Here is a 15183-nt window from a genome sequence, read left to right on the forward strand (position 1 = left end):
AGCCATGGGCACCTTCTTCCTCCAGGCCATCTAGCTTGTCTGGCTGCATCGTGAGCGGTTGGGTTTCGGCGTCAGATATTGGTGTATCCATCAGCGGCTGGGCCAAAGGGCTCCCTTCAACTTCTCCTTCCTCCTCGGAACTGTCGCTGATGTAGCGCTTTCTTCTCGGCACCAAAACAAAGTTGGTGAAAGAAGCCATGTTTCCGCTCAGCGTTTGCACGCTCTCTGAAACACGCGCTCTTGGAACAAGATGGCCTTTTTTGTGTGGTGCTAGAACTTACGGGGAAGTTCTATGCTCTGATTGGCAAAGGGTGTCACGGGAAGCTCTTAGAGGGGTCACACGACCCGCCTCCGGTCTGGTCAACGGGTCCCGGAACTGCACTCTCCGGATTGGTCAAAGCAATTCGTGGGGCGGTCCTACAGAGAAAAAACCCTCCTGATTGGTAGAGGGAGGCGGGGCGAGTTCTTAGAGGGGTCACACAACCCACTGCTGGGCGGGTCATCCGGTCCCAAAACTGCCCCCCAATTGGTCAAAGGAGTTCGCGGGGCGGTCCTACAGGGAAAAACCCCCTCCTGATTGGTAGAGGGAGGCGGGGCAAGTTCTTAGAGGGGTCACACGACCCACTGCTGGGCGAGTCATCGGATCCCAGAACTGCCCCCCCGATTGGTCAAAGCGGTTCGCGGGGCGGTCCTACAGGGGAAAAACCCTTCCTGATTGGTTGAGGGAGGCGGGGCGAGTCCTTAGAGGGGTCACATGACACTCCTTACTTCCGCTCACCTGCCCCTCTTGACCCCGGATGTATTACCCCCAAGGGCGGGACTTCCGGTGACAGGGGACGGGCCTAACGGGGGTCACATGACACCCGGTCAGCTGTCCCTCTTGACCCAGATGTACTACCATCCAGTGGCCGGACTTCCGGTGACAGGGGAGAAGGGAATTCTGGCGGTCAGGGGGCGGGACTTCCGGGGTCAGAGGGCAGGGCTAACGTTTGATTGATGGTAGGGCCCTTATACTACTTAGGGGATTACACATGCCGGGGGAATTCACTAAGGGTGGCTTTAATTGGCATTTTGCATCTAACTGTGGATTTTGGTGATTTCCTTTAGATATCCAGGGCCTTTAACTGTGCTTGTATTGTCCAGTCCCATAAGTTGCTGAGTGTCCTCAAACTCCCTCTGATGTTATTGGGAGTTCAGAACACTCTGCCCTTCAAAGAAGGTACTCAGCAGATATCATTCGTCCTCCAAATTTAGAGGCTATGATCCTCCACCTCATAGCAAAAGTTTCCTGAATAGTTAGGTTTCTAGTCTCTCTCAGCACTTTACTCTTGCCCTCCTGGGTTCTGGGCCTATGAGGAGTCACCAGACAACAGTTAGCAAAGGAGGGTAAAAGGCTGAGGGGGTCTGGGATATCATTGTCTGTGGTTCTCAATGGGGAGAGAATCTTCCTGTGATGGCTGAATATGGGAAGGAGATCAGTGGAGATCCCCTGTTGAATTGACACTTTCTGATAATTCCCTATATTAGGTAATAGGAGTTCCCCTAATCTTGTGGTGTTTCCTGTTTTGGACATTGTTTTCCATTCCATATCCAGCAGCTTAATCCCAACCCATGTTATTATATTTATTAAGGGGCATTGTACAAATGCTGATGACTCTTTAAGTTTATTTCTCAGGTGCTGGCCATGCTGTGTCTCACAAACAGTCACCTGTAAATAACCCTCCCCTGTAAATAATATAGTGTTTGTATTTACTGTGCACATGTTTCCAATTAAACTCTTTGAAGTATCTGTTTCAATTACTCAGGGGCCTGATTTCTTCTTTCAGAGTATGTCTACACTACAGCATTATTTCAAAATATCTTATTTCGAAATAGCGCGTCTACACACAAAACGCATTTTGAAATAGCGTTTTGCTATTTCGAAATAGCGCGTCCACACTGAGTGGACGGTGAATCGCATTTAAGGCCGGACAGAACCAGGTCCGGCAGGGCATCAGGTCAGGAGTCACTTTGTGTGGCTGCTGCCTGAGGCCTGTGCTTAAAGGCACCCCCCTGGACAGCCAGTTCTCAGGTTTCCCTGCTTGCTTGCCTACCTCCATGAGGGACAGGAAACCATTTTGTCTCTGTGTGCTCTGGTTGCCTTCACTCGGGACATCACAGCACTCTGCAACATGAAGCCAGAGCTGCCCCTGGGCACTCTGGTGCTTTTCGTGGACGCGTTGCTGCGGACCTGTCTGAACCTTCTGCAGGCTGCCATCTGAGAGGTCCATCAGGGGGCTGTCAGTATCCAGGAGGCCCTGCGGGAGAGCTTCCATCCTGAGGAGCCCTCAGAGCCTCTCTGGTCTGCCCCACTGGGGGCTTGTGCCTCATTCCTCCCTTACGTCCTTCCACTTACCTCTCCCTCAGCCCCCTTCCTGATGTCAAATAAAATACACGTATTTTCATGAACACAAACTATCTTCATTTAACAAAACCCCGGGGGAGAGGGGGGAGAATGAAACTCTGGTGAGACTGGGGAAAGGAGGCGGGAGAGGGGAGAAGAGAGGGGGGAGAGGGAAGGGGGAAAACTTGGGGGGAGGAAGCAAGGGGAAGAAAGGGGAGGGGAAGGTCAAGGCTCAGGGTTGGGGGGCTCTCCAGACCAACTTGATTTTCATGCAAACTTGCTCCTGGGTTCACATGTGGCCTTTAGTGCCACGCTGGCAGCTATCCTGCCATTGATGGCCGCATTCCTCTCTCTAGTGCAGAGATCATGGACATTGGGGGCAATCCCCCCAAACCTGAATAAGGTCCATGATCTCCACCCTGGACCAGGAAGGCGCCCGCCTTCTCCAGCCCCTGTCAGGCTCCTGGGAGCTGGCAGACTGCTCCTGGCGAGTGGTGGAGGGCTGGCTGCCAGTCTTTGCTGGCTCATGTTTGGGGGCCACTGGGTCAGGGGTAGTGACTGCTGGCTCTGGCCTGGCAGGCTTGGAACTGGCACAGACACTGTGGCCAGAGTCAACCCCTAAAGGCTCCGGGGAGGGAGGAAGGAGAGGAGTGATCTTGGTTGAGGCTGGAGTGGCCACCAGGGCACCCTGGGAAGTGTCAAAGTCAGACAGGACTCACAGATTTGGCAGACTGCTCTGTTTATTTCAGCAAAGCTTTGCTAAAATGCATTCAGAAAATGTGAGTACCATACAAGGTTCAAACCCCTTGATTTTATACAGTCAAAAGGCCAAGTTAACAAGATCAAAGGGTGTGGCAAAACTTCACATTATTAGTGTGGTTAAGTATCTTCATTTCAATATCAAGCACACAGCAATCTCCTGGCTATATCTCCCTGATTATCTAGAATTGCTTTCTGTCTAACACCTAATGTTTCTCTTCCTGTTAAACTCAGGCCCAAATTGGCTAGCACCTTGATCTGCATACCTACAATCAACATTAACATACTTTTTTTCTTCCTCTTAAAAGACAAACAGAATTCCTTCAACTTATTCAATTATTACAGTACAATTCATCTTTCTCCTACAGTATAATTCTTTCTACTTTCACAATCCCTCCTTTTGGTCAAGCCTCGCCTATGACCAACAATTACTGGGTTCCTTGCATTAACCGTTCTTTGTCTTTTTGTTCATTAGTGATATTTAAAATCATCAGATTAGCCCTCTGATGAGGGGACATGTCTGTGACATGTCTTGCACAGTTTTGGATACAACAGGAGATTAACTGAAAACATACAAAAATTATTAAGATTCCAAATAGGATAGTCAGGGCTTCCTGAAACAACCAGTTTCCTATGCCAGAGAAATTGGACAAGTTACTTAGCCATTTTCACAGGGAACTTGGCTCTTCGTTGGAAAGGTATGCAATCTTTTTTAAGTAGCTAGCGCGAACTATTATATCATTGGTGTTGTCTGGTATATATACACAACATTCTTTGCCAATGAGAGCACAGGTCCCTCCTTTTGCTGCCAGCACTATATCCAATGCCTGACGGTTTTGGAGGACCACTTGTCTGATCGCTCCTGTTTCTTTGGCCAGGGCCCTTAAACTTTTTCCAGTTTCATTTTCCATGATTTTAACTACTGTTTGTAACCTCAGAAGCCTTTTTGCATGATGTATTACTCCCCCAAGTGGGTCAAAGGAACCACCAATAGCCTCTTCCCAAGTTAAAGGGCTTATGTGATTCACCATTGGGCATCCGACAAGTCCCTTCTTTTTCGCCTAAAATTACGGAGGCGTTCTCATGGGAAGGACTCTAACACTCGGAATTGTGGGAAGAGTTGGGCGGGATAACAGATACCTGACCAGTTAACTGGTAATGTGGTATAGGCCTTTGTTCCACAGACCCAATGATGCCCTATCAAAGCCGGGAAGGGTCGGTTGCACCCCTTTGCCATATAGGTGTCTACAAAGGAGGAGTAATATCCCCCGAAGGGCACACGGTGATTCTCCTTACGGGGAGTGGTGTTATGTGCATGGCATTAAAGATTGTACTGATGTTACAATATGCTGGAGACAACTGCTCCTCCCCAGATTCAGCCCCGTCCCATTACACACCAAACACCAGTGACCTTTTTTCTCCTCCACACTTATCCGTTTAGATACATTTATTCCCACAATTATTCCCACTGCTTCCCAAGTGTCATTACTGTTCCATGTCTTGTTAAACGGGTGAGGCCTGGGGAATTAAGTGGGATTGCCAAGACAGGAACCAGCTTGTGAGTGGGATGGAATGTGGCTGCAGACCCAGCAATTAGAGATATTAAGGGTCTGAGCGATCCATACTTGCTGGTGGATAAAAGAATTGTCATTGTCATTGTGGATTCCCCAGATCTTAAGACACCAGTGGCCGAGGAACAGGCCCCACCAGAGGCACATGTTGGAGGCAAGACCCTTTTGGTTCTGACAACCTCCACTGAGGGAACCGCAGTCACGGTTTTATGTCCACCAGGCAGCAGGCGCTAGGCTCACTACTGCTTCTTCTTGGGCCTTGCTTTTGGTCCTCATCTGCTTCAGGCAATCCTTACGCGAACGTAGGTTGTAAGGTATTGCAGGCTGTTCCTCTACGTCTTCTTCTGGAGTCAAAATTGACTCTGCATGGTCCTGAGGTGATGATTGGTCCGCTGGGGATGGTGCCTTCTTACACTGCGAAGCCTGTATCCATGCTGCGATGCCGGATAACTTAACAGCCGTCTGGGCAGTGAGCAGCACCTGATGCAGGCCCTTCCACCGGGGTTCCATGGCGTGTTTTCGTTGGTGGTGTCGTACATAGACCCAATCACCTGTCTCGAGAGTGTGGCAGGCATCCGAGGTGGGTTCCGTCGGCCAGGCGGCTCGAACCTGTGAATGGAAGTGACTTACAGCTTGCATTAGTCCCTTGCAGTACTGAAGGAGTGTACTGTGAGTCAAGTTCAAGTCTGAGACTGGAGTAATGGGAGCCATTGTTCACATAAACAATTTCAAAAGGACTTAATTTATGTCTTTGGGATGGTAGGGACAGTGCAGCAGGTGTGTGGCATGTAACACACGATCCAGGTGCTGAACAAGTTGTTCAGTAAAACGTGTACCCCGGTCACTGGACAGAGTGGCAGGAGTTTCTTTGGCAGGCATAATATGATTTAACAAACATTTGGCAACAGACAGCGAATCAGCTTTGCGACAAGGAAAGACTTCGATCCAACCCGAAAATAAGCATACCATAACCAAACTAAATTCATATAGTTGACACACAGGCATTTGTACAAAATCAAGCTGCCAATGCAAGAACAGTGCTTGGGGCAGGCCCCAGAACCCTTGAGCTACCTTTACAGGTTTGCCAACATTGTAGCTTTGGCAAGTGGTACAGGCGGCACAGTGGTGAGCTGCAAAAGAGCTGAAATGGGGGGCCCACCATTCTGCCTTAGTTACAGCAGAGATCATCCCCTCCTTTCCGACATGCGAAACGCCGTGTAGCAGGGCGGCCAGAGCTGGGTAGAGCGAAAAGGGGGCCACAAAGGCACCAATAAGGGGGCGCCAAAGGGAATCAGGGTGTAGAGAGCAACCCTGGGCGACCCAGGAGTCTTTTTCTGTTTCTGAGGCAGAGTCTTGGAGCAGGGTGACTTTCGAAAGGGACTGCGGTGGTACAGAAACAGAAAGGGAACCGAGAAACGCACCTGGGGAAGGTTCTATGGCAGCATTACCCTTAGCAACATCAGTATCTGCTGTGGAGTGACCAGGGCACTTAACAATAGCTAATGCAGATGGGAGTGCATACAGGAGAGCAGCAATGTAGGGGCCATTCTTGATAGGGGTACCAGCAGAGGTAAGGAAACCCCGAGCTTGCCAGAGGGTGCCAAAGTCATGTACAACCCCAAAAGCGTATCGAGAATCAGTATAAATGGTGGCGGAGCGTCCCTCAGCCAGAAAGCAAGCGCGGGTTAGGGCAACTAGTTCAGCGACTTGTGCTGAGGTGACAGAAGGTAAAGGCGCAGCTTCTAGGGTTTCAGAGAGTGATACCACAGCGTATCCTGCGAGGAGACGACCTTGGCTATCTCTAAAGCAGGAACCGTCAGTGAATAACACAAGGTCGGAGTTAGAGAGAGGGACATCAGAAAGGTCGGGGCATGAGACGGTGACAGCAGAGACACTTGCAAGGCAGTCGTGGGGTTCACCGTCATTAGACAGAGGAAGGAGAGTGGCAGGGTTCAACTGAGAACAGCACTTTATGGTGATATGCGAAGCCGAAAGCAGTAAAAGTGAGGCGGGCGGAGGAAAGGTGAGCTGTATTACGTTGTAGCAGGAGAGTTTCTACAGAGTGAGGGACCATGAGAGAAACAGGAGAGCGGAGGACAAGGGACTCAGACATTTCAATTAGGCGTGCCGCGGCAGCCACAGCACGCAGACAGGGGGGTAGACCTTGGGCAACAGGATCCAAGGTGGCAGAGAAATAAGCTACTGGACGATTTTTGCCACCATGCTCCTGAGTAAGAACCCCAAGTGCACAACCAGATTGCTCGTGGCAGAAAAGGGTAAAGGCTTACAGTAGTCAGGTAACCCTAAGGTGGGGGGGGGGCAGTGAGAAGCACTAAAGAGTCAGTTTCTGAGGCAGATAATGAAGGGGAACAGAGGAGTAGATCATTTACACATTGGACCAATGTGGACCCAGAGGGGAAGACCAGGTCAACAAGGTCTTTGGCTAATGCTTGGGAAAAGTAAGACGGGCTTTCTGTGTACCCCTTGGGAAGCATACTGCTGCTCCTTGTAAGAAAAGGCAAAAAGATACTGGGACTTAGGGTGAACCGGGACAGAAAAGAAAGCAGAACACAGATCAACATCAGTAAAATGAGTTGCATCTGGCAGGATAGAAGCCAGATTAGTTGCTGGGTTAGGGATTACAGGAAAGGTGGGTACAACAATGCAGTTAATAGCTTAAAGATCCTGAACAAACCGCCATGATTTACCATCAGCTTTTCGAACTGGGAGGAGGATAGGGGTGTTACAGGGGCTGGAACAGGGGACAATAATGCCTTGTTCCCACAGGGTGGATATGACCGGAGCTGAAACCTTTAAATCCCAAAAACCCGGTGCCACGACCCCTTCTCTGACCTTATCCCCATTCTTGGTACCCTCCCCATTCCCAGTACTGTCTGCCCTGCCCTGAATAATGCTGTATTTGCAGAGCTATCAACTTTTGTGAGGACTGCTTCTCTTTCTTTTTAGAGTGCAGTGGCAATGCTCTGCCACTGCTTGCAATTTGTCCATGGTCTTGGCCTCCCATCCAACACTTATTTGCTTTAACATACTGCTAATAGCAGATAAGAGGCTATTAACAAACGCATGCGCCAGGGCGCCCTGTCCATTTTTACCTGGTTGCTGTATCCCAAAAAACCCCAAAAAAACCAACCAACCAAACAAAAAAAACCATCAGTCAGTCTGTGTGATAGTTGCCCGGGTTTTTTTCTTTGTTGCTGTTTACGGGGTTATGAGTAGTTTACACAGTTGCAGGAGGTCTGCTTCAGAGGGTTCATAGGCATTGCACACTAGCAAAATTCCTCTGCAAATTTGGTAGGGTTTTCCTGGGGCTTTGGAAAACCTTTTAAAATCGAGTGGAGCTCCGTGTGGGTCCAGGGTTTATAGCTTCAAGTGGGACCGGTCTGAGTCTTCTTGGAGGACGGGGTAAAGGGAAGCACTCGGTCTGGTGGTGGGAGAGGAGGTTTCCAATAAAGCTTTTTCTTATAATTAGAATTTTTAAGGGAGGCGAGCTTCGATTCAGTTCATTTAAGATTTACCTCGTCCCACCACTGCATGAAGCAATCTACCTCTCCTCTAGCCAATTTAGTTTTGGGAAGGCCAAGTTTGTCTTTTAAGACGTCCACTTGGTCTTTGTTCCAAGATCCTAACAGTGGCCACTGAGTTTTGGGATCCCCCCAGAGTTAATCTAGATCATTTTTCCAGAAATTTACAGGAGTCCGGACCCTTTCTAAAATATATAAACTGAGCCAGGGTCCCTTTAGGGAACTATCCCTGCTTAGACGTCTAGTTACCCATACAGGAGGACTTCATACACCAATCACACAAGGAGGAAATTCGGGTTCGTCAGAGCGGTGCCCAGTGCAACACACAAAAGAAGCCCACAGGCTACTGCCTCAATCGCCCTTGCGTTCACTCCAAGGATTTTATCCAAGGTGCGGTGCGGCTGCGATTGTGCAGATTCCAGTCACACAGACCGTGGGGACAGGAGCCCCTTGGTCGGCCAGTCCCCGGGCAGGGATGGCTCCCAGACTCACTCACACCACAGGGAAGACGGATAGACACAGAGACAAGACAGTCCTCAGTCCGGACAAAATAATTACCTGACCAGAGTCCTGATGTTAGATCCCGGGATCCCTACCAGAACAGAGCAGGAACCAACAGGTTCGATGGCGTAGACTTCGCTGTGGTTGTGCACCTTTCCGTTCTGGCGGAGGACCGCTCGGGCCAAATGCCCAGGTGCCAGCTACCACGGTCATCCTGCAAAACAGTCAGGGATCACACAGCCTCAGCGAAGACGGTTGCCATCTCGGGTAGAACCTCCAAATTGTCAAAGTCAGACAGGACTCACAGATTTGGCAGACTGCTCTGTTTATTTCAGCAAAGCTTTGCTAAAATGCATTCAGAAAATGTGAGTACCATACAAGGTTCAAACCCCTTGATTTTATACAGTCAAAAGGCCAAGTTAACAAGATCAAAGGGTGTGGCAAAACTTCACATTATTAGTGTGGTTAAGTATCTTCATTTCAATATCAAGCACACAGCAATCTCCTGGCTATATCTCCCTGATTATCTAGAATTGCTTTCTGTCTAACACCTAATGTTTCTCTTCCTGTTAAACTCAGGCCCAAATTGGCTAGCACCTTGATCTGCATACCTACAATCAACATTAACATACGTTTTTTTCTTCCTCTTAAAAGACAAACAGAATTCCTTCAACTTATTCAATTATTACAGCACAATTCATCTTTCTCTTACAGTATAATTCTTTCTACTTTCACAGGGGGTTCAACAAAAAATGGGTAAAATGGTGAAATATTTTTGAAATCTAATATCACTAGATAAAAATAACTTTTCATCTAAAACATGGGGGGAAATGACCAAAATGAACATTTCCAGCAACCATTTTCATATTGATCAGTCATTTATATATAGATTGCTTTTTAAAAAGTTGTAGCAGCATCATTTTGACCAGCTCTGGCATTAACACAAGTTCCCTGGCATTGCAAGCAGAGTTCATATTAATATATTCAGTCTCTTTCCTCAGATTCCACAACCATTGGATTTGACAGGGCCAGCACTCAGGTAAGTGAAAGCGTGAAAGTTATTAGTTTATTGACCATACCATAGTGCCAGGACGAAAGAAACTGAACTGTGCAGTTAAGCCAGCATTTTGTAGCTAACAGATTTACCAGAAAATGTGAAGGCTGTCCTTCTTATTGCTATGTTTCCACTGTCTTCAAGAAGTATGATTTACAGAAGTGACTGAGCAAGTTAGTAATAATTCTCCTACCTCTCATAGATGTTTTTAAAATCTCAGTCTCAATTTTAATAACTAATTTCCTCCCAGAGATACTACTTTCTCATTTGTTGTTACTGCCGCTCTGCCATATCTATTGGTCAAACTGGTCAGTCTCTATGACAAAGAATAAATGAACACAAATCAAACATCAGAAATGGTAACACATATAAACCTATAGGGAAACTTTTTAACCTGCTTGGGTGCTCATTCTTGGATGTAAAAGTAATCATTCTTCTACAAAGGAATTTCACCAGCCAATTACAGAGAGAGTGTGCGGAACTGATCTTCATTTGTAAATTTGACACTGTTTCCCTGGGTTTGACATTGACATTAACTGGATGTGGCATTATAAAGCCAGTCTCCACTGCCTTTAACCCTGCATTTTTACATCAAAAGCTAAGTATATGACACTTCCAGCCCATTTGTTTAGCCTCGTTAGCACTGGTCCTACAATTGACAGGTACCTTTCTTTCCTTTCTTTTTCTGTTATCATTTCTGGGTTTTTGTTATTCCTTTACAGCTCATCTGATGAAGTGGGTTTTGCCCACGAAAGTTCATGCTACTGTGTATATATTTTTGTTAGTCTCTAAGGTGCCTCAGGACTACTTGTTGTTTTACAAGTTCTTTAGTGACTCAGCCATTTTGATTAAACATTAATTTTGTCCCTCTTGTTTATAAATTGCCTCGGCGGGTTGTGGAATCTCCATCACTGGACATGTTTATGAGCAGGCTAGACAGACACCTGTCAGGGATGATCTAGACAGTCCTTGGTCCTGCCGTGAGGGCAAGGGACTTGACCTGATGATCTCTTGATGTGCTAGTGTTCTATGATTCTATTATTCTATTTATTAAAGGATCTATTGCATTTTCCTCCCAATAAACTTATAAAAGCTCTTATTTCCCCTAACTTCTTTGCCTGTATCACCCACACCTGGTCATTACTGCCCTCTGTCTCCCTCTAGAGGTCATTAGACCACCTGTGACGATGCTCAGGTTACTCAGAGTTCTAAGGCATCTCGTTAATGCCTGCTATTACCATGAGGAATCTTCTCTCTGCCTGCTAGGGGTCAGCTGGCTGATCCTATCAGCCACAGGCAACCCATGTGGGCTCCAGTGTTTCTCAGAGAGGCAAGTGCCAGGCAAACTCCAAACCTGAGTACTCTGAGTGGGGCCCCTGTGACATTCAGCATCTTAACCACTTACAGAATTACCAGATCCCAAAGGCCCAGTACCCAGCAGCTTATAGTTACACCTGAGAACACAGCTCAGCATTGTACACAGCACTTAGTTCACGGGAAAAGCACCTGTGAGCTTATTTATCAAAGGAGAGAGATTCAATGGCAGCCGACAGAAATGCTGGAAAAAAGGGTTACATGTCCATCAAAACCAGCCAAAGTCCTTCTCACTGCATTTTAACCAAGATAGAAACTACACCCACTGGCACTTTGTCCCCTTCCCCTGGTAAAGGACCTTAGAGCATCTTTCTGCATTCCTAGATATCTCAGTCGAGTACTTCATTCTTCACCTGTAAAGCAGCCACCCCACCCCCGCTTTTAACATCATTCTCATAATTATCCCCCTGCCTTCTCTCCATGCACAGGTGACTCACTATGCGAATAGAGTACTACTGTAAGACACACGATGGTCAGCAAGGGAAAGAAGCATCTCCCACCTCCTTGCCTTGAGCTACAAGGTCTAAAGAACACAACTTCCAATAGACACATACCTCCTTCCGTATTCTCTGCACAGACATTTAGAGAAGATTATGAGGACCGGTGTGACACACACTTTCATGTGACACTGTTTGGTGAACTAGAAGGTAAACACCAGTCCCATGGGACCCCCGTAACTTTTATACCCCCGTGCCCTCTGCAGACGGCTGCAAGAGCCCATGGGTTACACCACCCTCCTGGTTAATAAATCTACTTTCCACTAGCTGAGGCTACACAAACTCCCAGTTTTAGATCCAGAAGTTCTATAGACAATCCCGACTGCAGGCAATTTCCTGAGGGATTGCACCCACGTTTTAGCCTTTGCCCATATAGCTCTTCTGCAGCCTTCACAGACTCATTTACACACTAACGTATGTGCCCTTTTTCCACAGGGCTCACAGCCCAGCGGAGACACAGCGGTGACCTGCACAACAGTAGGTCCTTGCACAGACCAGACAGCAGGTCTTTCGCCAGCTGGGGAAACAGATGACTTGCATCCTTATGGCACTGGTGAGCTCACCTGGCAAGTACGAACCCCTTTGAGGAGGGACCTAGGTCACACAGCTTAGGTTGGAGTTAAAGCTTCCCCAAAGTGCAGAGGCATTTGCATTTGACATTCTGGTTTGGACCCATCCTAGAGATGCTGTTTTAATCTATGTAGGTTCTTATCCCACCCACCCCATGACAGTACCCGTGGATTTTCCAGTAGCGCATTAAGCAAGACGACTAATGTCTGTCCCGTGGGGTTCATTCTCTCATCTGGCTGGGGAAATGGATTTTCTGCCCCCAAAAACATTCAGAGCTTATCCAAGAATTTCACCCAGAAATCAGGACACGCGACCTACAATTTTGAATATTTTCCATGAGACAAAATGAAGAAAAGAATGTGGGGGGTGAAATGAAAACTTTTATTTTGATTAAACAAGAGGGCTTTGCACCCTGCTCGCTACACTAACCAAGCTCCATCACTGTGGGTAGGCAGCCCCAGCTCTCCCGCTGGGCCACTGGAGGCTTATGTCAAGGCTGACCCGGCTCTTTTCCTCCATCCACCAGGGCGTTGGCCTGGGCCAAGGCTACCTGGCTCTCTCCCTCTGGCTGCGAGGGATGAGGGTGTATGACTTCCAGATCACCCCACGTGATGTGGGAGGGAATGTGGCTCTGCCCCTCCTTCCCCCAGGAGGGTGCACAGGTCCCAGGCCCCTCCCCTGTGAAGGGGGAGGGCATGTGGATCCTGGCCCACCCCCACAAGGGGAAGGCCTCTGGTTCCCTTCTGGGAGGATACATGGCTCCTGGAGGCTCCAGGAATGGGGAGGGGAAAGGTTACATGGCTCCGGCCCACCAGAGCACTAGGGAGGGCAGGAGGAGGTAGGGCAGCTGAGGGCAGAGGAGGGGCTGTGGGATACAGTGTCATCACATCACTCTGTCATCCCATAGGAAATTTTTTTTATATAGAGAGAGAGATTAAACTGTTTCCTTTTGATTTAGACCTTTTTTGGAGGGGAGGGGGGGGGGGGAGATTTTAATATAAAAGGAAGGACCTTTCCAAACAAAAATGTATTTGGAAGTGAAAAAAATTAAAACTTTTCTTTCCCAAAATATTGAAATAGAATTTTTCCCACGTTTTCTCATATTTTTTCTAATTTTTAAACAAAACTTCATCAACATTAAAACACGTGGAGTTAATCAGGAATACTGTTCTGGAAGGACTCCCCATGTGAAGAAGCTATAAGAGCAGAAGCTGGTCAAATGTTTTTGCAATAATACACATACTGAGAATAAAACCATTCCCCCCGTAACGTGTTTTATTCACATGAATATTCTCAATGCATTCAGTAGGGCTGCTTGTGAGAGCATGATCAGAATACCACCTGCAACCAGGTAGATGTAGAGATGACTGAGGAAGTGATTTTTGGATTCAGTGGCCAAATCAAAAAATCTGGGGAAAAATATGAGTTTAGCTCATGACCAAAACGGATTTTGTTGTTTTTTCTTGTGAAATATTTGGGTTGAATACATAGCTCATGTATTTGTGACTTCACGCATGAATGTCAGTTCAAATGAAAAGGCCAACATGAAATATTTTGATACTTCCCTCAAAAGAATCTGTGGGATGTATTTTGAAATATATGTAGGCACTTCCATTCAGGTTATCTCTGGTTCTAACATGTGATCTAGTCTGATGTTCTGCATGGCACAGGCCAGAGAACGGCCACAGAATAATTCCTACAACAGTGCTTAAAAAAACATTCAGTTTTGGCCTACCCCTCTGATGTTGCCATGACTATGAAATGAGCTAGGGTTTTTGTTAACAACCCTATATTCCCTCTGGATTTCAGGTAGTTCTCTTGAGTTGCTGTGAATGTTAATTTCTATGATGTTTCTCTCTCACACCTTTTTCAGATTTTGGCCTCTAACATGGATTCTCTGAGAACACTAGCCCAGGGCTCCACTGTTGCAAACTCTTTGGATTTGTTTTCCTTTTTGTGTATCTGATTTTTTTTTCTTTTGGGAACATATTCCAGCCCTGAGTGACAGATCTGCTTCAGAAGAGTAAGCAATCTGTTCCCAAGCCTCCACTAATTCAGATCATTCAACCACTAGCTATGCCTTTTTTGGAGCAAATGGTACATGAAGAACACAGATTTCAAGTAGATCAGAATTTCCATCTTTCCTGTTTAACATTCTATCAAACTGTTAATGCGGTGGGGGCTGGAGAGTGTCTACACTGGCATGTGCTTTTGCACAAGAGATGTGCTTTTGCACAAGAGCATCCATGCCAGTGTAAATGTTCTCTCTGAGCAAGAAAGCTCTGATGGCCATTTTAGCCTTTGGGCTTTCTTGCGCAAGAAATTCATGTTGCCTGATTCCACTGGCCTCTTGCGCAAGAACAGTTGCACAAAAGGGCTTATTCCTGAGCGGGAGCATCATAGCTCTTGCGCAAGAAGCCCCGATTTCTCACATTAGAACGTCAGTGTTCTTGCGCAAGAACTCCCCGGCAGTGTAGACAGGCAGCATGTTTTTGCGCAATGCCAATGTAGACACAGCTCTTGAGCTCAGCTCAGGCTGTAGAGCTCCCTTCTTCTTATCGCATGCTGTACGTGGTCCAAGTGCCAGGACATGGGACAGTGACCACACCCATTAGCTGTGTGGGTTACACTTGCAGATCTAAGGAGGAGAAGCTCTAGATAAAAGCCATCAGACCGGCTGACCTGGCAGTAACAGAGGCCCTGGGGTCTGGCAATTTAAAGGGGCAGGGCTTCCAGTCACCACTGCTTTTGCGGCAGTAGCCATGGCTAGAGCCCCAGCCCCTTTAATTCCCTGACAGAGCCCCGCACGGCGCCGTAGAGCCCTGGGCAATGTGCCTCAGATGGTGCCCGAGGCGCCGCAATCTGGGAGATGCTGAAGGCCGTTTTCCTCATCTCTGCCATCTATTGCTATGACTGATGGCCAGACGCTGCA

Source organism: Pelodiscus sinensis, chromosome 25 (genome assembly GCF_049634645.1).
Source record: "Pelodiscus sinensis isolate JC-2024 chromosome 25, ASM4963464v1, whole genome shotgun sequence".
In the NCBI taxonomy this organism is placed as follows: Eukaryota; Metazoa; Chordata; order Testudines; family Trionychidae; genus Pelodiscus; species Pelodiscus sinensis.